We start from the raw sequence: 18,410 nt of genomic DNA, 5'->3' as shown, positions 1-18,410 counted from the left end.
GAACCGAGCCCTGGGGGACACCAGTAGTGAGAGTACATGGTGCAAACACAGATCCTCTACACGTCACCTGGTAGGAGCGGCCTGCCAGACAGGACGCAGAGTGTACAGAGCCTGAGACAACCAGCCCTGAGTGGGTGGAGAGGAGGATCTGATGGTTCACAGTGTCCAAAGCAGAGAATAGATCTAGGAGGATGAGAACAGAAGAGACAGAGTCAACTTTGGCAGAGCAGAGAGCCTCCGTGACACAGAGGAGAACAGTCTCTGTTGAGTGACCCGTCTTGAAGCCTGACTGGTTGGGGTCAAGAAGATAGTTCTGAGAAAGATAACGAGGACATTGATCAAAGACAGAACGCTGAAGTAGTTTGGAAAGAAAAGAAAGAAGGGATACAGATCTATAGTTTTTGACGTCAGATGAGTCAAGTTTCTTGAGGAGGGAAGCAACTCGGGCCATTTTGAAGTCAGAGGAGACGTAGCCAGTTGTCAGGGATGAGTTGTCAGGGATGAGTTGTCAGGGATGAGTTGTCAGGGATGAGTTGTCAGGGATGAGTTGATGAGGGAAGTGAGGACTGGGAGAAAGTCTCCAGAGATGTTCTGGAGAACGGAGAAGGGGATGGGATGGAGCGGCCAGGTTGTCGGAGCGGCCAGACAACAGGAAGTCATCTGGATAGAGAGGGGAGAAAGAGGTCAAGGCGTAGGGTAGTTCTGTGTGAGTGAGACCAGTGGACTCATTAGGCTGACTGAATGAGGAGCAGATGTCGTCAAACTTTTTTTGCAGAGAGGGAAGAGGGAGAGGGTGGAGGGTTAAGGAGGGAGTACAAGGTGGAAAAGAGTTTCCTAGGGTCAGAGGCAGACACATGACATTCAGAGTGGTAGAAAGTGGCTTTAGCAGCAGATACAGAGGAAGACAAGGTAGAGAGGAGGGAGGGAAAGGATGATAGGTCCTCCAGAAGTTTAGTTTTCCTCCATTTTCTCTCAGCTTCCCGCAGCCCTGTTCTGTAAACTCGCAATGAGCCACTTAGCCACGAAGCAGGAGGGGAGGGCCGAGCCGGCCGGGAGGTAAGGGGACAGTGCGAGTCATAGGATGCAGAAAGGGAGGAGAGTAGAGTCGAAGAGGCAGAATCAGGAGACAATGAGGGAGAAGCATTTAGCAGAAGGGAGAGATGATTGGATAGAAGAGGAGATAGTAGGGGGAGAGAGAGAGAAGATTGCGACGACGCATGGCCATCTGGGTAGGAGCTGAGGGGCTTGGGTTGGAGGAAAGGGCGACAGACAAGGAAACAAAGTAGTGATCAGAGATCTGGATGGGGGTCACCGTGAGATTAGTAGGAGAACAGAGACCTGGAGGGAGGTTACAGTGAGATTAGTAGGAGAACAGAGACCTGGAGGGAGGTTACAGTGAGATTAGTAGGAGAACAGAGACCTGGAGGGGGTTACAGTGAGATTATTAGGAGAACAGAGACCTGGAGGGGGTCACAGTGAGATTAGTAGGAGAACAGAGACCTGGAGGGAGGTTACAGTGAGATTAGTAGGAGAACAGAGACCTGGAGGGGTTACAGTGAGATTAGTAGGAGAACAGAGACCTGAAGGGGGTTACAGTGAGATTAGTAGGAGAACAGAGACCTGGAGGGGGTTACAGTGAGATTAGTAAGAGAACAGAGATCTGGAGGGGGGGGGGGTCACAGTGAGATTAGTAGGAGAACAGAGATCTGGAGGGGGGGGGGTCACAGTGAGATTAGTAGGAGAACAGAGATCTGGAGGGGGGTTGCAGTGAGATTAGTAGGAGAACAGAGATCTGGAGGGGGGTTGCAGTGAGATTAGTAGGGGAACATAGATCTGGAGGGGGGTCACAGTGAGATTAGTACGAGAACAGAGACCTGGAGGGGGTCACAGTGAGATTAGTAGGAGAACAGAGACCTGGAGGGGGGTTACAGTGAGATTGGTAGGAGAACAGAGACCTGGAGGGGGTTACAGTGAGATTAGTAGGAGAACAGAGACCTGGAGGGGGGTTACAGTGAGATTAGTAAGAGAACAGAGATCTGGAGGGGGGTCACAGTGAGATTAGTAGGAGAACAGAGATCTGGAGGGGGGTCACAGTGAGATTAGTAGGAGAACAGAGATCTGGAGGGGGGTTGCAGTGAGATTAGTAGGAGAACAGAGATCTGGAGGGGGGTTGCAGTGAGATTAGTAGGGGAACATAGATCTGGAGGGGGGGTCACAGTGAGATTAGTAGGAGAACAGAGACCTGGAGGGGGTCACAGTGAGATTAGTAGGAGAACAGAGACCTGGAGGGGGGTTACAGTGAGATTGGTAGGAGAACAGAGACCTGGAGGGGGTCACAGTGAGATTAGTAGGAGAACAGAGACCTGGAGGGGGTTACAGTGAGAATAGTAGGAGAACAGAGACCTGGAGGGGGGTTACAGTGAGATTGGTAGGAAAACAGAGACCTGGAGGGGGGTCACAGTGAGATTAGTAGGAGAACAGAGACCTGGAGGGGGGTTACAGTGAGAATAGTAGGAGAACAGAGACCTGGAGGGGGGTTACAGTGAGATTGGTAGGAAAACAGAGACCTGGAGGGGGGTCACAGTGAGATTAGTAAGAGAACAGAGACCTGGAGGGGGTTACAGTGAGATTAGTAGGAGAACAGAGACCTGGAGGGGGTTACAGTGAGATTATTAGGAGAACAGAGACCTGGAGGGGGTCACAGTGAGATTAGTAGGAGAACAGAGACCTGGAGGGAGGTTACAGTGAGATTAGTAGGAGAACAGAGACCTGGAGGGGTTACAGTGAGATTAGTAGGAGAACAGAGACCTGGAGGGGGGTTACAGTGAGATTAGTAGGAGAACAGAGACCTGGAGGGGGTTACAGTGAGATTAGTAAGAGAACAGAGATCTGGAGGGGGGGTCACAGTGAGATTAGTAGGAGAACAGAGATCTGGAGGGGGGTCACAGTGAGATTAGTAGGAGAACAGAGATCTGGAGGGGGGTTGCAGTGAGATTAGTAGGAGAACAGAGATCTGGAGGGGGTTGCAGTGAGATTAGTAGGGGAACATAGATCTGGAGGGGGGTCACAGTGAGATTAGTAGGAGAACAGAGACCTGGAGGGGGTCACAGTGAGATTAGTAGGAGAACAGAGACCTGGAGGGGGTTACAGTGAGATTGGTAGGAGAACAGAGACCTGGAGGGGGTCACAGTGAGATTAGTAGGAGAACAGAGACCTGGAGGGGGGTTACAGTGAGATTAGTAGGAGAACAGAGACCTGGATGGGGGTCACCGTGAGATTAGTAGGAGAACAGAGACCTGGAGGGAGGTTACAGTGAGATTAGTAGGAGAACAGAGACCTGGAGGGAGGTTACAGTGAGATTAGTAGGAGAACAGAGACCTGGAGGGAGGTTACAGTGAGATTAGTAGGAGAACAGAGACCTGGAGGGGGGGGATGCAGTGAGATTAGTAGGAGAACAGAGACCTGGAGGGGGGGGTTACAGTGAGATTAGTAGGAGATCAGAGACCTGGAGGGGGAGGTTACAGTGAGATTAGTAGGAGATCAGAGACCTGGAGGGGGGTCACAGTGAGATTAGTAGGAGATCAGAGACCTGGAGGGGGTTACAGTGAGATTAGTAGGAGAACAGAGACCTGGAGGGTGTTACAGTGAGATTAGTAGGAGAACAGAGACCTGGAGGGGGTTACAGTGAGATTAGTAGGAGAACAGAGACCTGGAGGGGGTTACAGTGAGATTAGTAGGAGCACAGAGACCTGGAGGGGGTTACAGTGAGATTAGTAGGAGCACAGAGACCTGGAGGGGGTTACAGTGAGATTAGTAGGAGAACAGAGACCTGGAGGGGGGTTACAGTGAGATTAGTAGGAGAACAGAGACCTGGAGGGGGTTACAGTGAGATTAGTAGGAGAACAGAGACCTGGAGGGGGTTACAGTGAGATTAGTAGGAGAACAGAGACCTGGAGGGGGGTCACAGTGAGATTAGTAGGAGAACAGAGACCTGGAGGGGGTTACAGTGAGATTGGTAGGAGAACAGATACCTGGAGGGGGTGGGGTGCAGTAAAATTAGTAGGAGAACAGAGACCTGGAGGGGGTTACAGTGAGATTAGTAGGAGAACAGAGACCTGGAGGGGGGTCACAGTGAGATTAGTAGGAGATCAGAGACCTGGAGGGGGTTACAGTGAGATTAGTAGGAGAACAGAGACCTGGAGGGGGTTACAGTGAGATTAGTAGGAGAACAGAGACCTGGAGGGGGGTTACAGTGAGATTAGTAGGAGAACAGAGACCTGGAGGGGGTCACAGTGAGATTAGTAGGAGAACAGCCTCTAGTAAAGAGGAGGTCAACAGCTATCTGCAAATGATGAGCAGTTCACACACCATGTAGGCTACTGGGAAGACAGGCAGAACTGAAAGTAGATGGACTCAGCTAGCAGGAAGACACCAGAACTGAAAGTAGATGGACCCAGCTAGCAGGAAGACAGGCAGAACTGAAAGTAGATGGACCCAGCTAGCAGGAAGACAGGCAGAACTGAAAGCAGATGGACTCAGCTAGCAGGAAGACAGGCAGAACTGAAAGCAGATGGACCCAGCTAGCAGGAAGACAGGCAGAACTGAAAGCAGATGGACCCAGCTAGCAGGAAGACAGGCAGAACTGAAAGTAGATGGACCCAGCTAGCAGGAAGACAGGCAGAACTGAAAGTAGATGGACCCAGCTAGCAGGAAGACAGGCAGAACTGAAAGTAAATGGACCCAGCTAGCAGGAAGACAGGCAGAACTGAAAGCAGATGGACCCAGCTAGCAGGAAGACAGGCAGAACTGAAAGTAAATGGACCCAGCTAGCAGGAAGACAGGCAGAACTGAAAGCAGATGGACCCAGCTAGCAGGAAGACAGGCAGAACTGAAAGTAAATGGACCCAGCTAGCAGGAAGACAGGCAGAACTGAAAGTAAATGGACCCAGCTAGCAGGAAGACAGGCAGAACTGAAAGTAAATGGACCCAGCTAGCAGGAAGACAGGCAGAACTGAAAGTAGATGGACCCAGCTAGCTGGAAGACAGGCAGAACTGAAAGTAGATGGACCCAGCTAGCAGGAAGACAGATGGACTCAGCTAGCAGGAAGACAGGCAGAACTGAAAGTAGATGGACCCAGCTAGCAGGAAGACAGGCAGAACTGAAAGCAGATGGACCCAGCTAGCAGGAAGACAGGCAGAACTGAAAGCAGATGGACCCAGCTAGCAGGAAGACAGGCAGAACTGAAAGTAGATGGACCCAGCTAGCAGGAAGACAGGCAGAACTGAAAGTAGATGGACCCAGCTAGCTGGAAGACAGTACTAGGTCACAGTGAGATTAGTAGGAGAACAGAGATCTGGAGGGGGGTTGCAGTGAGATTAGTAGGAGAACAGAGATCTGGAGGGGGGGTTGCAGTGAGATTAGTAGGGGAACATAGATCTGGAGGGGGGGGGTCACAGTGAGATTAGTAGGAGAACAGAGACCTGGAGGGGGGTCACAGTGAGATTAGTAGGAGAACAGAGACCTGGAGGGGGGTTACAGTGAGATTGGTAGGAGAACAGAGACCTGGAGGGGGTCACAGTGAGATTAGTAGGAGAACAGAGACCTGGAGGGGGGTTACAGTGAGATTAGTAGGAGAACAGAGACCTGGAGGGGGGTCACCGTGAGATTAGTAGGAGAACAGAGACCTGGAGGGGGTTACAGTGAGATTAGTAGGAGAACAGAGACCTGGAGGGGGGTTACAGTGAGATTAGTAGGAGAACAGAGACCTGGAGGGAGGTTACAGTGAGATTAGTAGGAGAACAGAGACCTGGAGGGGGGATGCAGTGAGATTAGTAGGAGAACAGAGACCTGGAGGGGGGGGGGTTACAGTGAGATTAGTAGGAGATCAGAGACCTGGAGGGGGGGGGAGGTTACAGTGAGATTAGTAGGAGATCAGAGACCTGGAGGGGGGTCACAGTGAGATTAGTAGGAGATCAGAGACCTGGAGGGGGTTACAGTGAGATTAGTAGGAGAACAGAGACCTGGAGGGTGTTACAGTGAGATTAGTAGGAGAACAGAGACCTGGAGGGGGTTACAGTGAGATTAGTAGGAGAACAGAGACCTGGAGGGGGTTACAGTGAGATTAGTAGGAGCACAGAGACCTGGAGGGGGTTACAGTGAGATTAGTAGGAGCACAGAGACCTGGAGGGGGGTTACAGTGAGATTGGTAGGAGAACAGATACCTGGAGGGGGGTTACAGTGAGATTAGTAGGAGAACAGAGACCTGGAGGGGGTTACAGTGAGATTAGTAGGAGAACAGAGACCTGGAGGGGGGTTACAGTGAGATTAGTAGGAGAACAGAGACCTGGAGGGGGTCACAGTGAGATTATTAGGAGAACAGAGACCTGGAGGGGGTTACAGTGAGATTGGTAGGAGAACAGATACCTGGAGGGGGTGGGGTGCAGTAAAATTAGTAGGAGAACAGAGACCTGGAGGGGTTACAGTGAGATTAGTAGGAGAACAGAGACCTGGAGGGGGTCACAGTGAGATTAGTAGGAGATCAGAGACCTGGAGGGGTTACAGTGAGATTAGTAGGAGAACAGAGACCTGGAGGGGGGTTACAGTGAGATTAGTAGGAGAACAGAGACCTGGAGGGGGGGGGTTACAGTGAGATTAGTAGGAGAACAGAGACCTGGAGGGGGGTCACAGTGAGATTAGTAGGAGAACAGCCTCTAGTAAAGAGGAGGTCAACAGCTATCTGCAAATGATGAGCAGTTCACACACCATGTAGGCTACTGGGAAGACAGGCAGAACTGAAAGTAGATGGACTCAGCTAGCAGGAAGACAGGCAGAACTGAAAGTAGATGGACCCAGCTAGCAGGAAGACAGGCAGAACTGAAAGTAGATGGACCCAGCTAGCAGGAAGACAGGCAGAACTGAAAGCAGATGGACTCAGCTAGCAGGAAGACAGGCAGAACTGAAAGCAGATGGACCCAGCTAGCAGGAAGACAGGCAGAACTGAAAGCAGATGGACCCAGCTAGCAGGAAGACAGGCAGAACTGAAAGTAGATGGACCCAGCTAGCAGGAAGACAGGCAGAACTGAAAGTAGATGGACCCAGCTAGCAGGAAGACAGGCAGAACTGAAAGTAAATGGACCCAGCTAGCAGGAAGACAGGCAGAACTGAAAGCAGATGGACCCAGCTAGCAGGAAGACAGGCAGAACTGAAAGTAAATGGACCCAGCTAGCAGGAAGACAGGCAGAACTGAAAGCAGATGGACCCAGCTAGCAGGAAGACAGGCAGAACTGAAAGTAAATGGACCCAGCTAGCAGGAAGACAGGCAGAACTGAAAGTAAATGGACCCAGCTAGCAGGAAGACAGGCAGAACTGAAAGTAAATGGACCCAGCTAGCAGGAAGACAGGCAGAACTGAAAGTAGATGGACCCAGCTAGCTGGAAGACAGGCAGAACTGAAAGTAGATGGACCCAGCTAGCAGGAAGACAGATGGACTCAGCTAGCAGGAAGACAGGCAGAACTGAAAGTAGATGGACCCAGCTAGCAGGAAGACAGGCAGAACTGAAAGCAGATGGACCCAGCTAGCAGGAAGACAGGCAGAACTGAAAGCAGATGGACCCAGCTAGCAGGAAGACAGGCAGAACTGAAAGTAGATGGACCCAGCTAGCAGGAAGACAGGCAGAACTGAAAGTAGATGGACCCAGCTAGCTGGAAGACAGTACTAGACCACAACATTATATTAATCACTCCTGGAGATATCCGGAGTCCTCTGGCTATAGAACAAATCAACCACAGCTAATGAAGTCACTGAAACCCTGAACAAGGAGTTTCAGTCAGTATTGGAATGGTTGGCCAGTAATAAACGGGTCCTGAACATCTCTAAAAAAAGAGCATTGTATTTGGTACAAATCATTCCTTAAGTTCTAGACCTCAGCTGAATCTGGTAATGAATGGTGTGGCCGTTGAACAAGTTGAGGAGACTAAATTACCTGGCGTTACCTTAGATTGTAAACTGTCATGGTCAAAACATATAGATTCAATGGTTGTAGAGACGGGGAGAGGTCTGTAATAAAGGGAGAGGTCTGTCTGTAATAAAAAATATGTTCTGCTGTTTTGACACCACACTCCACAGAGCAAGTCCTGCAGGCTCTAGTTTTGTCTTATCTTGATTATTGTCCAGTCATGTGGTCCAGTGCTGCTAAGAAAGACCTAGTTAATCTGCATCTGGTCCAGAACAGAGCCGCATGTCTTGCTTTTCATTGTAATCAGTGGGTGGATATAAATACTATGCAGTCAGTCTCTCTTGTCTAAGAGTTGAGGACAGACTGACTACATCACTTCTTTTTTTCGTAAGAAAAATGATTGTGTTGAAAATTCCAAATGGTTTCCAAGGTCACCTGACACACAGCTCTGACACACAAACTCACCCCACCAGACATGCCACCAGGGGTCTTTTCATCGTCTCCAAATCCAGAACAAATTCAAGAAAGTATACAGTTACAGTATGAAGAGATGTTATTGCGTGGAACTTCGTTCCATCTCATATTACTCAAATGAGCAGCAAACCTGGTTTAAAAAACCCAGATAAATCAACACCTCTCCCCTATTTGACCTAGATAGTTTGATCTAGATAGTTTGATCTAGATAGTTTGATCTAGATAGTTTGACTTAGATAGTTTGATCTAGATAGTTTGATCTAGATAGTTTGATCTAGATAGTTTGACCTAGATAGTTTGATCTAGATAGTTTGATCTAGATAGTTTGACCTAGATAGTTTGATCTAGATAGTTTGATCTAGATAGTTTGATCTTGATAGTTTGATCTAGATAGTCTGATCTAGATAGTTTGTGTGTATGTATTGATACGTAGGCTACGTGGGCCTTTTTTAAGTTCATGTAGTTCTGTCCTTGAGCTGTTCTTGTCTATTAATGTTCTGTATGATGTCACGGTTCATGGTTTGTGTTGGACCCCAGGAAGAGAAGCTGCTGCTTTCACAACAGTTAATGGGATCCTAATAAAATACCAATACCTCCTCTCCTCTCCCCCCCTCCTCTCCTCTCCTCTCCTCTCCTCTCCCCCTCTCCTCTCCTCTCCCCCTCTCCTCCCCCCCTCCTCTACCCCTCTCCTCTCCCCCTCTCCTCCCCCTCCCTCTCCTCCCCCCCTCCTCCCTCCCCCTCTCCCTCCCCCCCCTCCTCTCCTCCCTCCTCCTCTCTTCCTCCCCCTCTCCCCCCATCTCCTCTCTCCCTTCCTCCTCTCCTCCTCCCCCTCCTCTCCCTCTCCTCTCACCCCTCCTCTCCTCTCCCCCTCCTCTCTTCCTCCCCCCTCCTCTCCCTCTCCTCTCCCCCCCTCCTCTCCTCCCTCTCCCCCTCCCTCCTCTCCTCTCTCCTCTCCCCCTCCTCCTCCTCTCCTCTCCCCTCTTTCTCCTCTCTACTCCACTGTTGCCTCAACTCTCTGTCCTCTAAACTCTCTCACCCCATCACTCCTCCTCTCCCTCTCTCTCACCCAATCTCTCCTCCTCTTGTGTCCTCTGAATAGGAGTCAGAGGTCAGGGGTAAAGGTAAACATGGAGGGTGAGTTAAACTCAACTCTGAGATTAGTAGTGGTGGCCAGGAGGAAGGGAGGGAGGCACCTGTTGTACATGTGGCTTTAAAGTGAAGAAGAAAGAGGACCTTTGAACCTCGGGTCTAAAGTAGTGCACTATGTAGGAAATATGGTACCGTTTGGGACACAGCCATGGAGAGAGTAATTGTGTGATGGAGTCCGCCAGCAGCACCAATGAACTGTATAGCCTCAGTAGAACTAGCTGAAAGCTACATTACTATATTATTGGAATTTAGTGAACCCCGCCAGCACACTTCATTACCCACAATTCAAAACGCATTAACTGTGAAATTAAATGGATCCGCTCAATGGCTTCCCTTCCCTCCCGGATACGGTGTTGTAACATGGACAGTGTGATAGAGAGAGGACAAGTACCCTTGGATGTTGACTGATGGAAACGCGTTAGTAATGATTAACATGTTGACTGTTGCTGGATGGAAGGTCCTTTTACGTTGTTCACAAAGGGGCGGCAGGTTAGCCTAGTGGTTAGTCCACTATGTAGGGAATAGGCTCTGGTTAACAGTAGTTCACTATATAGGGAATAGGGCTCTGGTCAACAGTAGTCCACTATGTAGGGAATATGGCTCTGGATAAGAGTAGTCCACTATGTAGGGAATAGGGCTCTGGTCAACAGTAGTCCACTATGTAGGGAATAGGGCTCTGGATAAGAGTAGTCCACTATGTAGGGAATAGGGCTCTGGTCAACAGTAGTCCACTATGTAGGGAATAGGGCTCTGGTCAACAGTAGTCCACTATATAGGGAATAGGGCTCTGGTCAACAGTAGTCCACTATGTAGGGAATAGGGCTCTGGTCAACAGTAGTCCACTATGTAGGGAATAGGGCTCTGGTCAACAGTAGTCCACTATGTAGGGAATAGGGCTCTGGTCAACAGTAGTCCACTATATAGGGAATAGGGCTCTGGTCAACAGTAGTCCACTATGTAAGGAATAGGGCTCTGGATAAGAGTAGTCCACTATGTAGGGAATAGGGCTCTGGTCAACAGTAGTCCACTATGTAGGGAATAGGGCTCTGGTCAACAGTAGTCCACTATATAGGGAATAGGGCTCTGGTTAACAGTAGTCCACTATGTAGGGAATAGGGCTCTGGATAAGAGTAGTCCACTATATAGGGAATAGGGCTCTGGTCAACAGTAGTCCGCTATGTAGGGAATAGGGCTCTGGTCAACAGTAGTCCACTATATAGGGAATAGGGCTCTGGTCAACAGTAGTCCACTATGTAAGGAATAGGGCTCTGGATAAGAGTAGTCCACTATGTAGGGAATAGGGCTCTGGTCAACAGTAGTCCACTATGTAGGGAATAGGGCTCTGGTCAACAGTAGTCCACTATATAGGGAATAGGGCTCTGGTTAACAGTAGTCCACTATGTAGGGAATAGGGCTCTGGATAAGAGTAGTCCACTATATAGGGAATAGGGCTCTGGTCAACAGTAGTCCACTATATAGGGAATAGGGCTCTGGTTAACAGTAGTCCACTATGTAGGGAATAGGGCTCTGGTCAACAGTAGTCCACTATATAGGGAATAGGGCTCTGGTTAACAGTAGTCCACTATGTAGGGAATAGGGCTCTGGATAAGAGTAGTCCACTATGTAGGGAATAGGGCTCTGGTCAACAGTAGTCCACTATGTAGGGAATAGGGCTCTGGTCAACAGTAGTCCACTATATAGGGAATAGGGCTCTGGTCAACAGTAGTCCACTATGTAGGGAATAGGGCTCTGGTCAACAGTAGTCCACTATGTAGGGAATAGGGCTCTGGTCAACAGTAGTCCACTATGTAGGGAATAGGGCTCTGGTCAACAGTAGTCCACTATGTAAGGAATAGGGCCCTGGTCAACAGTAGTCCACTATGTAGGGAATAGGGCTCTGGTTAACAGTAGTTCACTATATAGGGAATAGGGCTCTGGTCAACAGTAGTCCACTATGTAGGGAATAGGGTTCTGTTCAACAGTAGTCCACTATATAGGGAATAGGGCTCTGGATAAGAGTAGTCCACTATGTAGGGAATAGGGCTCTGGTCAACAGTAGTCCACTATGTAGGGAATAGGGCTCTGGTCAACAGTAGTCCACTATATAGGGAATAGGGCTCTGGTTAACAGTAGTTCACTATATAGGGAATAGGGCTCTGGTCAACAGTAGTCCACTATGTAGGGAATAGGGTTCTGTTCAACAGTAGTCCACTATATAGGGAATAGGGCTCTGGTCAACAGTAGTCCACTATGTAAGGAATAGGGCTCTGGATAAGAGTAGTCCACTATGTAGGGAATAGGGCTCTGGTCAACAGTAGTCCACTATGTAGGGAATAGGGCTCTGGTCAACAGTAGTCCACTATATAGGGAATAGGGCTCTGGTTAACAGTAGTCCACTATGTAGGGAATAGGGCTCTGGATAAGAGTAGTCCACTATATAGGGAATAGGGCTCTGGTCAACAGTAGTCCACTATATAGGGAATAGGGCTCTGGTTAACAGTAGTCCACTATGTAGGGAATAGGGCTCTGGTCTACAGTAGTCCACTATATAGGGAATAGGGCCCTGGTCAACAGTAGTCCAATATAGGGAATAGGGCTCTGGTTAACAGTAGTCCACTATATAGGGAATAGGGCTCTGGTCAACAGTAGTCCACTATATAGGGAATAGGGTGCCATTTGGGACTCATCCATACACATAGGAACTGTCCTCCAGCTTTCTTTACCCCACAGAATGGGACACAGTCTTTTATTTAGTTTTAATGTAGTAGTGACTGTGTTATGTGATTTTGAAGATGCGTAGAAGGTGTACGCAGAACAGAGATGCCTAGTGACTGTGTTATGTGGTACTATACCTTGTGATTTTGAAGATGCATAGAAGCCGTACGCAGAACAGAGATGCCTAGTGACTGAGTTATGTGGTACTATACCTTGTGATTTTGAAGATGCGTAGAAGGCGTACGCAGCGCAGCACAGAGATGCCTAGCGGGGACATGATCTTGGTCTCCACCAGAATGGTCTCCAGGATGCCTCCACACACCACGAAGCTGTCAAAGCGGTTGAACAGAGACACGAAGTAGGCCTGTAGACCCAGGCTGTACATCTTTAACAGCATCTCCCCTGTAAACAACGCCAGCAGGACCTTGTTGGCTATGTCTGAGGAGAGAGAGAGAGAAAGAGAGAGGGGGGGGGAGAGAGGGGGGGAGAGGGGGAGAAAGGGGGGAGAGAGAGAGAGAGAGAGAGAGAGAGAGAGAGAGAGAGAGAGAGAGAGAGAGAGAGAGAGAGAGAGAGGTGAGGGTATATAACTTAAAGTAACTGTCCAGTATTTACAGACTTATATGTAATATGACCTAGAATTGAGTGAAATAATATCTCTTCTTCTTATTGGTGTCCTTTAGTAGTGGTTTCTTTGCAGCATTTCGACCATGAAGGCCTGATTCAAGCAGCCTCTTCTGAACAGTTGATGTTGAGATGTGTCTGTTATTTGAACACTGTGAGGTGCAATTCATTATTTCTGAGGCTGGTAACTCTAATGAACTAACTCTCTGCAGCAGAGGTGACTCTGGGTCTTCCATTCCTGTGGCGGTCCTCATGACGGCCAGTTAACTCTAATGAACTAACTCTCTGCAGCAGAGGTGACTCTGGGTCTTCCTTTCCTGTGGCGGTCCTCATGACGGCCAGTTAACTCTAATGAACTAACTCTCTGCAGCAGAGGTGACTCTGGGTCTTCCTTTCCTGTGGCGGTCCTCATGACGGCCAGTTAACTCTAATGAACTAACTCTCTGCAGCAGAGGTGACTCTGGGTCTTCCTTTCCTGTGGCGGTCCTCATGACGGCCAGTTAACTCTAATGAACTAACTCTCTGCAGCAGAGGTGACTCTGGGTCTTCCTTTCCTGTGGCGGTCCTCATGACGGCCAGTTAACTCTAATGAACTAACTCTCTGCAGCAGAGGTGACTCTGGGTCTTCCATTCCTGTGGCGGTCCTCATGACGGCCAGTTAACTCTAATGAACTAACTCTCTGCAGCAGAGGTGACTCTGGGTCTTCCTTTCCTGTGGCGGTCCTCATGACGGCCAGTTAACTCTAATGAACTAACTCTCTGCAGCAGAGGTGACTCTGGGTCTTCCTTTCCTGTGGCGGTCCTCATGACGGCCAGTTTCATCAGAGCGATTGATGGTTTTTGCCACTGCACTTGAAGAAACTTTCAAAGGTCTTGAAATGTTCCGTATTGACTGACCTTCATGTCTTAAAGTAATGATGGACTGTCATTTCTCTTTGCTTCTTTGAGCTGTTCTTGCCATAATATGGACTTGGTCTTTTACCAAATAGGGCTATCTTCTGTATACCACCCCTACCTTGTCACAACACAACTGATTGGCTCAAACACATTAAGAAGGAAATAAATTCCACAAATTAACTTTGAACAAGGCACACCTGTTCATTGAAATGTATTCCAGGTGACTACCTCATGAAGTCGGTTGAGAGAATGCCAAGAGTGTGCAAAGCTGTCATCAAGGCAAAGAGTGGCTACTTTGAAATCTAAAATATATTTTCATTTGTTTAACACTTTTGTTGGGTTACTACATGATTCCATATGTGTTATTTAATAGTTTTGATGTCTTCAACATTATTCTACAATGCAGAAAACAGTAAAAAAGAAAAACCCTTGAATGAGTAGGTGTGTCCAAACTTTTGACTGGTCCTGTATATGTTTATATTTGTTATATTTTTTCCTCCCCAACTTCACCTTGTCTCATCGCTACAACTCCCCAACGGGTTCGGGAGAGCCGAAGGTGGAGTCAAGCGTCCTACGAAAACATGACCCGCCAAACCTTCACTTCTTAACACCCACTGCTTAACCCGGAAGCCAGCTGCACCAATGTGTCGGAGGAGACAACGCTCAACTGGCAACCGGGGTCAGCCTGCAGGCACCCGGCTCGCCACAAGGGGTCGCTAGAGCGTGATGAGTTACGTAAAGCCCCCCCCCGGCCAAACCCTACCCTAACCCAGACAATGCAGGGCCAATGGGACTCCCGGCCATGGCCGGTTATGGCACAGCCCGGGAATGAACCCGGGTCTGTAGTAACGCCTCTAGCAGTGCGATACGGTGCGCCACTCAGGAGGCCCAGGATATTAACTTTTAAAAGTGAGATTTTCACTGTAAAATGACTTTAGGATTAGTGAGGTGCAGAAACCAACAGTTTATTGGATAACGGAGAGAGCTGAATAGAAGGAGGGAATAAAGGAGAAAGACTAAACAACAGAGATTATTTAATAAAGATATTTAGGCTATTCTGAGGAGAGAGGAGGAGAAAGACTAAATAACAGAGGTGATTTAATAAAGATATTTTGGCTACTCTGAGGAGAGAGGAGGAGAAAGACTAAACAACAGAGATGATTTAATAAAGATATTTTGGCTACTCTGAGGAGAGAGGAGGAGAAAGACTAAACAACAGAGATGATTTAATAAAGATATTTTGGCTATTCTGAGGAGAGAGGAGGAGAAAGACTAAACAACAGAGGTGATTTAATAAAGATATTTTGGCTACTCTGAGGAAGAGAAAGACGAAACAACAGAGATTATTTAATAAAGATATTTTGGCTACTCTGAGGAGAGAGGAGGAGAAATACTAAACAACAGAGATTATTTACTAAAGATATTTTGGCTACTCTGAGGAGAGAGGAAGAGAAAGACGAAACAACAGAGATTATTTACTAAAGATATTTTGGCTACTCTGAGGAGAGAAGAAGAGAAATTACAACACAAAGAATTGACCAACAAATCTGTGAATAATGTGAGTTGTGAGCAGTGTTGTTAGCAGGATAATAACACCAGTTCAGAAGTAACACAAACATACCTCTGAACCATCATGGCTCCCTCCACTCGTGTTTGTGAATAAAAATATTTTATATACATGATGTGACAGATGCTATTCTGTGTTGTTGTCTCTGTACCTTGGGGAACCAGGATGTACCAATGGCAGCAAACTCTTTGTGTCTCAGTCAGGAGAAATAAACTTCTGTTATTGAGTTGTTTTAAGATAAGTGATTGTATTATAGTACTATATGTACCAGATAATGTACAATACACTATGGTGCTGAGATAATGAAATAAAATGTACTGGAACTTGAGCTGCTGTTGATGTGTCAGTACCTTGGGCCTCTGTGAGCCAGTCAGCCTGTTTATGGTGCTCTGAAGGTAGTATTGATGTGTCAGTACCTTGGGCCTCTGTGAGCCAGTCAGCCTGTTTATGGTGCTCTGAAGGTGGTATTGATGTGTCAGTACCTTGGGCCTCTGTGGGCCAGTCAGCCTGTTTATGGTGCTCTGAAGGTGGTATTGATGTGTCAGTACCTTGGGCCTCTGTGAGCCAGTCAGCCTGTTTATGGTGCTCTGAAGGTGGTATTGATGTGTCAGTACCTTGGGCCTCTGTGAGCCAGTCAGCCTGTTTATGGTGCTCTGAAGGTGGTATTGATGTGTGAGTACCTTGGGCCTCTGTGAGCCAGTCAGCCTGTTTATGGTGCTCTGAAGGTGGTATTGATGTGTCAGTACCTTGGGCCTCTGTGAGCCAGTCAGCCTGTTTATGGTGCTCTGAAGGTGGTATTGATGTGTCAGTACCTTGGGCCTCTGTGAGCCAGTCAGCCTGTTTATGGTGCTCTGAAGGTGGTATTGATGTGTCAGTACCTTGGGCCTCTGTGAGCCAGTCAGCCTGTTTATGGTGCTCTGAAGCGATGGTTAGAGTGTTGAGGAAGACCAGGAAGATCACCAGCCAATAGAACACGCTGGATTTGACCCCCGCTCGACACTTACGACGACACAGACGGTTCCACCGCCGCGAGTACCGACTGTAGAGAGAGAGAGGGAGAGAGAGAGAGAGAGAGACAGAGAGAGAGAGAGAGACAGAGAGAGAGAGAGAGAGGGAGGGAGAGAGAGAGAGGGAGAGAGAGAGAGACAGAGAGAGAGAGAGAGAGAGGAGAGAGACAGAGAGAGGGAGGGAGAGAGAGAGAGAGAGGAGAAAGACAGTGGGGGGAGAAAGAGGAAGAGAGGAGGAAGAGGACAGGAATAAGAGAGGAAGGGAAGAGGAGAGGAAGGGAAGAGGAGAGGAAGAGGAGGGAAGAGGAGAGGAAGAAGAGATGAAGAAGAGATGAAGAGGAGAGGAAGAGGAGAGGAAGAAGAGAGGAAGAGGAGAGGAAGAAGAGAGGAAGGGAAGAGGAGAGGAAGAGGAGGGAAGAGGAGAGGAAGAGGAGAGGAAGAGGAGAGGATGAGGAGAGGAAGAAGAGATGAAGAGGAGAGGAAGAAGAGCAATATTTTCTCAGTTTCAGTAACTGAACCAATGATCATGACATGCAGCCGTGCAGCAGGCTGGAGAACGTTGTACTGTGTCCTGAAACAGAGCAGGGAGCCAGTCTCTTAGGGGGGTAGGAGGAGTAGAGAGGAGAGGAGATGTGAAGGGGACATTAGGCTGCGGTTCAACGAGGACCAACAGGTGGTTCAGAGCCCACTGTCCTGACATGATTCATAAGAGTCTGTAGAGCACTCATGTTACACCAGAGATAGATAACATAACAGCAATGGACAGAATAACACTGGCTACATCCCACATGGTACCCTATTCCCTATGTAGGGCACTACTTTTGACCAGGGCCCATAAAAGTAGTGCACTATGTAGGGAATAGGATGCCATTTGGGACACACACACTGAAAACAATAACAGGCTATCTGAGTAGTGTCTGGCAAGGGACCAATAGGGACCTCACCTGGAAGATAAATAATTGTCATTAATTCTATCACGCATTCTATTGGCTCCGCAACTTCAGCTTTTCTTTATTCTGGAACCTTCCCTGATTGTGATTGTCATGGAAACTACAGGTACATGATTCTGTTTCGGCATGTCATGGCACACATTGATAGAGGAACAAGGAACAAGGTGAACATCACATGGGACACAAAAAATGTGTTAAACAAATCCAAATATATTTTAGATTCTTCAAAGTAGCCACCCTTTGCCTTGATGGCAGCTTTGCACACGCTTGGCATTCTCTCAACCAGCTTCACCTGGAATGCTTTTCCAACAGTCTTGAAGGAGTTCACACATATGCTGAGCACTTGTTGGCTGCTTTTCCTTCACTCTGAGGTCTAACTCATCCCAAACCATCTCAATTGGGTTGAGGTCAGGTGATTGTGGAGGCCAGGTCATCTGATGCAGCACTCCATCACTCTCCTTCTTGGTCAAACAGCCCTTCCACAGCCTGGAGTTGTGTTGAGTCATTGTCCTGTTGAAAATCAAATTATAGTCCCACTAAGCGCAAACCAGATAGGATGGTGTACCACTGCAGAATGTTGTGGTGTCTTGAATTATAAATACATCATTGACAGTGTCACCAGCAATGCACCCCCACACCATCACACCTCCTCCATGCTTCATGGTGGGAACCACACATGCAGAGATCATCCGTCTCACAAAGAAACGGTGGTTGGAACCAACAATCTCAAAATTGGACTCATCAGACCAAAGGACAGATTTCCACCAGTCTAATGTCCATTGCTCGTGTTTCTTGGCCCAAGCAGGTCTCTTCTTCTTATTGGTGTCCTTTAGTAGTGGTTTCTTTGAAGCAATTCAAACATGAAGGCCTGATTCACACTGTCTCCTCTGAACAGTTGATGTTGAAATGTGTCTGTTACTTGAACTATGTGAAGCATTTAGTTGGGCTACAATTTCTGAGGCTGGTAACTGGGTCTTCCTTTCCTGTGGCGGTCCTTATTAGAGCCAGTTTTATCATAGTGCTTGATGGTTTTTGCGACTGCACTTGAAGAAACTTTCAAAGTTCTTGAAATGT

The 18,410-nt window shown here is 48.1% G+C and overlaps 1 pseudogene; it reads right to left on the bottom strand.

The window, feature by feature from the left end:
• Nucleotides 1-4,096: 4,096 nt before the first annotated feature.
• The window catches only part of LOC135530523 (voltage-dependent L-type calcium channel subunit alpha-1C-like), a 68,512-nt pseudogene continuing 54,198 nt past the window's right edge, over nt 4,097-18,410 (bottom strand).

This window comes from Oncorhynchus masou, unplaced genomic scaffold, assembly GCF_036934945.1.
Source record: "Oncorhynchus masou masou isolate Uvic2021 unplaced genomic scaffold, UVic_Omas_1.1 unplaced_scaffold_1361, whole genome shotgun sequence".
Lineage (NCBI taxonomy): Eukaryota > Metazoa > Chordata > Actinopteri > Salmoniformes > Salmonidae > Oncorhynchus > Oncorhynchus masou.
This window is presented reverse-complemented; position numbering and strand designations above follow the sequence as displayed.